The sequence below is a fragment of the Rhagoletis zephyria genome, unplaced genomic scaffold (assembly GCF_001687245.7).
Source record: "Rhagoletis zephyria isolate East Lansing unplaced genomic scaffold, Rhagoletis_zephyria_1.1 Rzeph_scaffold_00717, whole genome shotgun sequence".
Taxonomy (NCBI): Eukaryota; Metazoa; Arthropoda; class Insecta; order Diptera; family Tephritidae; genus Rhagoletis; species Rhagoletis zephyria.
Genome location: NW_016157801.1, coordinates 17,185 through 25,776, shown reverse-complemented (window position 1 = coordinate 25,776; position 8,592 = coordinate 17,185).

Below are 8,592 nucleotides of genomic sequence, written 5' to 3'. Positions count from 1 at the left end.
GGACAATAACCACGCCTCCCATATAACGGTAATTTTCAGAAATACGACCGCGATATTTTAGTAACTACTGAAGATTATTCACTCAAAATTGATATTTACAATAATTTTTATACGAAAAATAATAATAAGAATATTATAAATTTTTGGCAAATGGGCATAGCCACGCCCACTTGTGGTTACATGTGTATATCTTGGTAACCGCTGCACCTATTTCTTCCAAACTTGGCACGGTTGTTGGCCTTGGGACAGCATACCAAATGGCCGAACATTTTTAAAATTGGACAATAACCACGCCCACATCCCATATAATGGTAATTTGGAGAAATCTTCGATAAATCAGGAAATATTAAAGCTAATTTATTCAAAATCAAGGCTTGCAACAATTCTTTGCCAAGAAATACGTTTATGATAAAATTTTGCAAAATTGGCGTGGCACCGCCCACTTATGATCACATATATGTATCTCTGTAGCTGTTCTACCAATTTGTACGAAACTCGGTGTGGTTATTGTGCTTGCCACATAAAAGCAAAATGTTGAAAATTATTGAAATCGGATTCAAATTGAAGCCCTTTTAACAGGTTCCCTCACATGTGATTCATGGGAACTGTTTTTTACCTTGTCTCACAAGTCCATGCATCATATATGAGCAAAATCTATGCTGACTTCAGATACATATTTCTAGTTATTTTGCAAAAAATATAGTGCTTTTGTGTGGAAACATACAAAACAGTTGTGGATTGAATATGATACATAGGACGTACCTTATCGAAAACTATTTCCCACCCTTATGTACATATAATAAATGAGAAATTAAATATTTTATTTTTTCTGCATAAGGGCATATAATCTAAGCTCTTTGCATATTTTTATATGCAAATAATATCAAATCAGATAAAGAATCTTGAAAAGAACGGGGGACGTATGCCATGAAAAAATATGTATTGCATGAGGACAGGGAACCTGTTAATATAACGGTAAATATGCTTGAAACTACAATATTTTGAAATTTAAGGACGCTAATTTACTCAAAATTTATACACCCCGGCTTGCCATGTAGCGGTAGCTTTCGGAAAGGTGAAAATCATATATTTAATACCTGCGCCGGAAATTTAATGTTCGGCTCCGCCCGAACTTAGACTTTCTTACTTGTTTTTTTTTTTGTCTAGCGTAGGGTTGCCAGATTCTGAAACAGAGAAAGGAGTACATTTCTATTTTCGATAGAAAAAAGCAGTACAGAACTTAAAAAAGGAGGGCAATTTTTGTTTTAATGTTTTTGTACAATTTATTGTTACAAATTACCATTATTTAGGTACAAACAAACACGGATATCATAGAAATCTTTTTCAAAGCAACAATAAATGTTAAAAATAAATAACTAAATTCTACAAAAGAATTCCAGGCTATTCCTGAATGTATGGACATTTTTTTATTTTATAATTTTTCTGATTTTTATACCCGAGCGCCCTGCACGTACCTGCCTACGACCATGCTTACACCATTTCACTATCACACTTAACTATACTTACTAAGTAGTGTTTGCCACAATATGAATGGCAAAGTACAGGGCGTAAAATAATAACTGAAATAATAATAAAGGTTTTGCGAAAAATAAATGAGTCCTTTAAAGATTAGTATTTTTTGCTAACATTATAAATAGTTTACTTTAATTTTATTAATTAGTTTTAAAACTTTAATCCTTATTTCCATTTGCCAGCTTTGGGAGATAAGTACATGCTTTTTTCAGGTGTATTTTTTTTTTTATATTTTGTATAAAAACAAAAAGAAAACTGTAAAGGTATAGGGTTCGTCGAATGAATGGCCTCCTAGTCACCAGTTCCGAGTCTTTTCGATTGCTGAGTATGAGGCCTTATGTTGGACAAAAGACGGAGTATAAAGGAGCCAAATGGAGGAAATTGGCCTATGGTTACAGACGATATCGTCACTACACACGAATAAAGGCGCGCTAGTGAAAGGTGCTTATGAAAAACTTAGGCGAAGTATGTAAAGAGTCTTTGACGCTGAAGTTTTTTATGCGTCTTTTTTCGCCCGACGAACCGACGAAGACTTGCGTGCCGCTTGAGCTTTTCTCTCAAAGTGTTTACCGCTGGTAAACGCAAATGAAGGTTAAAATTTAAAAACTTTGTATAAAATTTATTAAAATCTGTGGATAATTAACAATAAACTACTTTTTTCGCAAAATCTATAAAGTTCTCTTTTATTTTTCAATAACACCTGTGCAACAGTTATTATTTTACGCCCTGTATATGATAAAATATTAATAGCTGAAAAAAGGAGTGCAAAAGAAGTACAAAACTAAGAAAGGAGTACATTTCCAGATATTTTTTTTGGGAGTACAAGGGAGTACATTACAATAAAAAGGAGTACGTTTACTCCCAAAAGCAGTACGTCTGGGAACCCTAGTCTAGCGGGACGTTTCACAGTCCTTTGTCCCATAGGAAAATTAAAATAAAACAAAATGCTAGGAATTTTTAAGTACCTTTAATAGAGTTGAAAGTTGATTTTATCATTTCCTCTTTTTGCTAACTGAAGAGGACGCTGAAGAGAATTTTTGAGAAACAACTGTTGAACGGCTTCTTTTTTATCACCAAAAAAATGTCAAAAATTGATTTTTTAGTGTATTACTCTGAAACTTAACTGTTTTGTTAACTTCTATACGCAAAAAAGGTAAATAATTTTTGGTAAATATTTTGTATGAAAAATTGTTAATTCCATCGAAAACTTTTGAGATTTTTTTTTGGAGTTCACAAAATAGCCAAAGTTTGGTAGAGTGAAATAAAAAAAATTTTAAAACATCTAATTTTTTATTTGCTATTTTTTGCTACAATTTGAAGTGCTTTAATAGAATCTGTGAAGCAGTTTTACCCTGGGATTCAGTAATTCAGTGTCATCTCAAGTCACTAAATTTCAGATTAGCAATTAGTGACTATTTTTGTGACTTGAGATGATTTGGCTATTCAGTAGGAAAGAGTCACAAAAAGTTCACCAAAAATGTGTGGTGAAAACCAGAGCTGGGCGATAAAGATTACGATTACTAAACTATTAGGATTGCAGTAATCCGAACAAGATAAAAAAAAAACAAGATTACGATTACAGTAATCCTTCATCGAACGAACTTAGATTACGATTACAGTAATCGTAATTTTAAAAAAGTTAAAATTACGATTACTGTAATCGTAATCCAAGTTCGTTCGAGGAACGATTACTTTAATTGTAATCCTGTACTTTCTGTTATAAGGATTTAGATAAATACATATTACCCTCATATTATCCTTAAGCGCGCATTTATATTTCGCAAATTTATAGAATTACTTCGTTTAACATTGCCTAAATAATTCTAATTAGAAAAAATTGTAAAATTAAAGTTATTGTAATCATTCATAACGAACTTAGATTACGATTACAGTAATTGTAATTTTAAAAAAGTCTAAATTACGATTAAACGAACTTAGATTACGATTACAGTAATTGTAATTTTAAAAGAGTCTAAATTACGATTACTGCAATCGTAATCTAAGATGCCTTCGATGAACGATTACCGAAATCCTAATTTATTAATTTTTGAAATTGCGATTAAAATAATCGTAATCCTAGATGCAATCGACTACCCATGTAATTCTTATCGCCCAGCTGTGGTGAAAACAAACACAGACAGTCAACTGATAGCGTTTATGTATGCCTTTTGCTGCGCCGCCCGAATAGTCGCAATGGCTAAGTGGTCAAGGCATTAGGCTGCCGGTCGAGAGGGTCCGGGTTCGAGTACTCCTCGGGCGTAGAGGATTTTTTATATTTTTTTTATTTCGTTTTTTTATTAGTTTTATTTTTTTATAATCTTTAGATTTTAATGTTAAAAATATATATATATTTTTTGTCAATGGATTTGTATGATATTAAAGCATTTTGGTTTATTTCCTAACGAAATTCTTTTTGAACAAATTTCCTCGCTTCATATTCGCGTTTTTTTTTTTAATAAAATGAAAAGCAATTAACTTTTTCTTCATATTTTTATTTTTGAGACCTGCTCTTAGGCAGCTGACAAATTAGTGACTTTTTTTTGAGACTAGAGACGTGAGACAGCGTACTGAATATCAAATAGTCTCAAAATTCAAGTTCACCACCAAAAGTCACTATTAGTCACTAGATACCGCTTACTCAATGCCAGGGTTAGATTTCCCTGCCGGAAGTGTAAAAATTATATGAATTTTTTAACCCATATTTCATAAGTTTCGGAAAAAAATAATTAAAAGCTAAGTTTATGGTATTGCCAAAAGAGGAAAAAATTAAAGTATTAAAGTTTTCTTTTTAATACTATAAAAGAGAACCTAGTTTTTATATAATGTATACTTTTTTATTAAATAGCGACCAAAAATAACAAAATCATTGGAAGTAATAATAATTTTTTTTGGCGGATACCCCAAAATTTTGCTAAGTCACACAAAATTAATAATAATAGATTGGCGCTTTACATATGTTAGTGTTTGGCCGAGCTTATCCTCCAATTGCTGGCATGCGCCTTGATGTTGTTACACAAAGGGGGGGACCCTCAGTTTTACGCCGACCCCGAACGGCGATTGTATTTTTATGAGTAGCAGTTTTTCATGGCAGAAATACACTCGGAGGTGTGCCATTGCCTGCTAAGGTGCGACCGCTGTTAAGAAAAAACCCTTTTTCCATATTTTTTCTATGTTGCTTTGACTAGGGCTTGAGCCCAGGAGTGGTGGCGCGCACTACTGAAATAAAATAACCAAAATTCAATAGTGGGTATCTAGGGAAACTTCAAATCACCGACTTGCCAGGTCCTGGCCTGGCAGGATCAGAGAAATTGATTGATGAGAAGTCGTAAACTCGAAAAAATATGTTCCATCGTGCCCTGGAATAAAACTTTCATATTTCGAAAAATTTGAACATAAATACTTATTCCAAAAGTAAGGACTTGCCACTTCTTATTCTCGCAGAAGGCCTTGGAAAGTCGGCTTGAAAGAAGCGGATTCTTCCAAAATATCACGGTGAGCTTGGATAAGTTCTAAACCATCCAATTTTTCACCAAATTCTCATTCTGTCATCCTAACCAAGTGATTTGAGCTAAAAATTAAAATCTCTTATGGAAGGATTAGAAATATATCTCAGTTATCCTTAATTTTTCGTAGGATAATGTTTCTGACTAAGTTAAGTTAAGGTAAAAGATCATCCTACAGTAAAAATTTTGGACGTAAAATCTTCGTCTGTCCATCGCGAATAAGACTCATTTAACTTCAGTGCAAAAGTAATTTCCTTGAGCTTTAAAATTTGCAAAGACCACGAATATGTACCCATGTTTTTTTCTAGTTTCTGCGATGAGTCACCATACTTTTTAATCTGAATGTGGTTATTATATTCGTTGGTCATAAGAATAATGTCGTTTAAAAGTATGTTCACATATAAACATTATCTCAATCAAAGCTCGTTTTTTAATCACCCCGTTTACACAGGTAAATCTCAGATTATTAGCCGTCAAATTTTTTGTGCTTGTTATACTCACATCTCAAAGAAAAGTTATCTTTCTTCTCTGTGCCACCGTGATCACGTTTTTCTGCTATATTAAGCAATATAAATATATTTTAACTTAACATTTTATTAAAAATACCTTTACAAACCTCTTTTGCTTGCTACCGTCCATTTTTGTTTACTTTGACATTTGCCATTTCTCCTCTTCTTCGCAAAAACAATCGATAAAACTAGGATGGATACCGAAAAGTTATCGGTTAAATTTGAGATTATTTTATAATTACAGAGTAACAAGGGACGAATTTTATATGTCTAATCCCTTTTTCTAATTACAGATTAGGGAGTTAAGCTCGAAAATGAGGATAATCTACTTATATGTGAACCTAGTATAAGTCCATACCTGCATATATGTACAAAAATTCAAAACAAGTAAATAAAACATATGTATGTACATGTGGTGCCAAATTAAATAAACGTTAAAAATTAGTAATAACAAACAGCGTTTCAGTATCACCGATTTTTCGCAGTGCAAAATGTAAATGTAAATAATTGCGATCATTATGAATAAAATCGCTAAAAACTAGCTAGGAGCTCTAAGTAAACACTAAAAATCCCGCTAGTCACTGAATCCTAAATGTTACAGCTAAGCATAAAAAAACGTGGCTAGATCTATTGGGAAAATTCTAAAATGGCAACACAGGTGCTCAGCTGCCGCTCTTCGTATACGTGTGAAACACACATCGTCGCCTGGGTAAAAGATTGTCGTGTGTTAATTTCGGTAGGTTGTGGGAAATCGCGATTGAAGTTTGGAATACAATTTCTCAAAAACGCGAAGATAGATTTTCTCCAAAGTCTCTGAAAATGATACTAGTTCACAAAACTCTTAAATTATTTAATTTTTAATGTTTATTGTTAATTAGTTTTGAGTTTATGAAATTTGTCCACAATTTGGCAGCCACTTTGTATGAAATACGACAAAATGTGATCAAATTTTTACTAGATTATCGAAAAAATTGTAGTCAATATCTCGGAAACTAAAGGAGATATTTAAAAACTGATAACACCAATCGAAAGACCTAATTGCAAAATATATAACTGCATCTAGAACTAAAAATCGTCAAAATGGCGCTTACGACAATCTTTTACCCAGGCGACGACATGTGATCAGAGCGCTCAGTGAGCGATGGCCTGACGATCACTGCGTTAAATATTTAATGCCATGATTGTTCATGTCATCAAATATGTACCGTTCGTTCGATTTTCGAAAATCAGGTGTCAAATTAAAGTGCTGTGCTTTTAGGAGGTTTTGGTTTTTTGAAAAGGGTTACCACATGCTACGTTATACCGCAAGGTTCTCCACTTTTGGTTACCCTGTTCACAATTGCTTTCAGCGAAATCAGCTCAATTATTGCCTCTAGGGCGTCCGTGGAACATTTTACCTATGCTGACGGTATTTTAATTTTCTAAATCGAAAGACCTGCACGAAATTAATTATTCTTTTTCAAACATTTTAAATGAAATATGTAAGTGGTCAGAAGTATCTGGAGCCAACATCTCAGCAAGTAAATGTTCTACGTTCCACATATGCAGAAAACGCAAATGTTCCTTCCCCACTATATCCTTTTCCAATGCACAAATCCCACACACTAACATACTAAAAATTTTAGGTTTAATATTTGACAAAGGTCTAACATATAAAGAACACTGTAAAGCCGTTAGAATAAGTTTGCTATCGAGACTCAATATTATTAAATTTTTGTCCTCAAAACATTGTTGTATTCATACACACACTCTTGTTAATATCACCAAAGCATCATTACTATCCAAAATCGATTTCGGACTTTGTATATACGGAAACTGTGCAAAAACCAACATAAAGTTTCTGTACGCGCCCTACCATACCGCAGCTAGAAGAAGTATCCGAGCATTCCCGACATCGCCAACAAGAGCAATACTTGCTGAAGCTGGATTACCGGATATCGCACACAGAGTTAAGCGCAGAACGATGATGCTCATTCCGAAGCTGGTAAACTGCAGGAGTGAAATCCTACTTGCACAAGTCAACTCAGCGCTAACACACCCAAACAACAGCAGAAAGCCATCTACGATCCAACGTTCTCAAACACTATTTCAGCAGTTAGGTATCATCTCTCTATGCTAGTACCAACCGCAACTTTTCCGCCAGGCTTCAACACCAAAACACTCTTCATCAACGATCTAATCAAGTATCCCAAAACATCAACTTCTTCGAAGGAATATCTGCAGTACTTCAGAGAGGCTGTTGATCCACTAGTGAACAAATGGGAGATTATTTACACGCATGGATCCAAATCTGACACCAGCAACACGTTTGCAGTCATAAAGCTATCGCTGTTGGCGCATGACCATCGTATTGCTCGGTATTCACAGCCGAAGCAGCTGCCATGCTTGAAGCAGTACTTTTTGCTTCCAAAACAGGAAACAAAACAATTATATGCAGCGACAGCAAATCAACTTTGGATGCTCTCAAGAACCACTTCAATTACATCCCAATAATAACAAATATACGAAACATCTTGCTCGCTAACAAAAGTAACATATAAGTAATGTGGGTTCCTAGCCGTATTGGAATTCGCGGAAATGAGTTAGCTGACAGCAGAGCAAAAGAAGCCAGTCAAGAGCCCCTCCACTTTAGCAAGTATTTTATAAGCAAGGATTTACACAAACTAATACAAGGGTTTATGCGTGAAAGCTCCACAAGTCAGTGGAACGATTATCAACACCACTATAATCGCTACAATCCAAATGGGGCGAGAGCAATATATCCTATAAATATTTCGTGTCATAGTATAAAAAGGTTCACGCGCCTTAGGATAGGGCACACGTTAACTACACACGCCTATCTCCTAAATGGCTCAGAAAAACCCTCCTGCCCTTTCTGTAATTCAAGCGACTTCACGACAACACACTTGCTGGATATATGCCAGGAATTGGAGCAATGTAGAACTTCCGTGTTCACAAATTCGAAATCGTCTGATCTTTTAAAAAGCACAGAAGATAGCAATATGTAAATTTCTAGAAATAGCCAAACTAAGGATCTAACCAAAACT